The sequence below is a fragment of the Macrobrachium nipponense genome, chromosome 17 (genome assembly GCF_015104395.2).
Source record: "Macrobrachium nipponense isolate FS-2020 chromosome 17, ASM1510439v2, whole genome shotgun sequence".
Taxonomy (NCBI): Eukaryota; Metazoa; Arthropoda; class Malacostraca; order Decapoda; family Palaemonidae; genus Macrobrachium; species Macrobrachium nipponense.
Window position 1 is genome coordinate 65,088,981 of NC_087210.1, and position 1,970 is coordinate 65,090,950.

Genomic DNA, 1,970 nt, shown 5'->3' on the forward strand with positions numbered 1-1,970 from the left:
GGGCAGTTAGCATAGACAGACAACAGGATTTGGCAGTTAAGAATGGCTTCCTTTCCCTTTTTTGCTTTGATAGGTCAGCTTTTGCTGCTAAGTTGTACCATTCTCTTTGGAGTAATGTTCTTGCAACATCATACCTGGCAAACGCGAAACCAAGAGATACGAGAAAATTTACTTGAAAAATTCATAAATACCCCAAAAGAAAGTAAATGATATTCAACCACGGAAAGGGAGAACTGTTGCCCATCTCTACAACCGTTGTACGTAAATCCCCCTGCCGTACCCAATCAATCATTGCTGTTATCCCGTTCCATATAGCATAGGACTCTGTTTTCATACTGTCCTGCAAATGGCCAGAGCAAATCCATCGAGTTGTCAGGCACGTTAACCAAATTGCAGAACCTTTTAGCGTCATGTGAAAACACTCTGCTATGGAATTTTGTGATCTGATGGATGTACAATACCTGCGCCGATGGTGGTGAAACTCCCTGTAACTCTCTCTCTCTCTCTCTCTCTCTCTCTCACACACACACACACACGCACACACACACACACACACCGCTAATATAAAACCAAAAAAACCAAGAAGTTCCTATGAATTATGAACCTTTACATGGTTAAATGAATTTTGTCTCAAGAAACACTCACTCAAATGAGTAGATGACTTCAATAAAAAAAAATCTCAGTACATCACTATGACTGATATTTGGAATGATTTTATGACCTCCATTTATAAGTACTCCTATATATATTAATATTGAGACAATTCATGCTGATATCGAAATACAAAAGAGTAGGGAAATGTTGCACTAATATTCAGGTGATTGCTGGTTAGAAGTAAGCAAATGTTGTTGAATGACGTAGTCAAAATGTCTTTCCCGGATAACTAACTGTATTGCTGTATAACCTGCGATTATTATCATTGTATTTGTGCACGGTATGAGCGATTTAACAGATATAGCAAGGTATTGTGCTCTCTGTCATATCCTAAACTACAGCAGGATAAGAAGTCGGCAGATTCTGAAAACTAGTATTAACAGAACCAAATATTGAGAAGAGGCTCAATGTCTTTCTCTTTGTACATTATTTTTAACTTTCCGTATCCGTTTTATTGCTGATGAAAGGAAGGGACGGAAAGATTTTTGCTGCTGGGAATGCGCTTTTTGGATGTCAGCCAACTTCCTCTTTTCCTCATCCTCGCACTTCATCTCTCTCTCTCTCTCTCTCTCTCTCTCTCTCTCTCTCTCTTGGATAAAAGTTTATGTTGTAAACTGAAGTAGCGTAAGAGAAAACTAATTATGGGAAATGAAGTCATTGGTTCTTATCGGGACCTCAAACTTTGCTTAAGTAAATACGTATTCTACAAGTTTGAGGAAATAATGAAATTAGGGGTAAAACATATAAATACAAAGGAATTGAAGAATTAAGATACATATCCTTACACAGTGAAGGCGTTAAGCATTTTTTTTCTTTAAACTTGAAAAATTCTCATTAAAATTTTATTTTTATGATTTCCAGAAGTTGATGTACAAACTGACTGTGACAAGAGCAGGAAATTCACCTTTCTTTTGTGTGTGTAGAAGCAAAAAGGAATCACGACCGTATATTAACCTGAATGTGTCATGTTGTAATGTACACATAACTCAACATTTGCCGAAAAAAGTATCTTAATAACATTTACTTAAAGGAGAGCAAATGGACTTTCCGTTTCCTCAATCAATTTCAACAGAGGAAGGCAGGGAGTGAGAAGATGGTGAAAGGCAGAACGCTAATTAATTTTAACACGATAACTTTACAAAAGGTGAGGAGTTAATAGAGGAGGTATCAGTGGCAGGGGGCAGAGTATGAGGAGGTGTAATATATATATATATACTTATCAGCATGAAGGTGGACTATTAGAAACGTTGCAATTCATTACAATTCTTTATTTCCTACGTTTCGTAATATCATTATTACATCTTCAGGGAATCTGT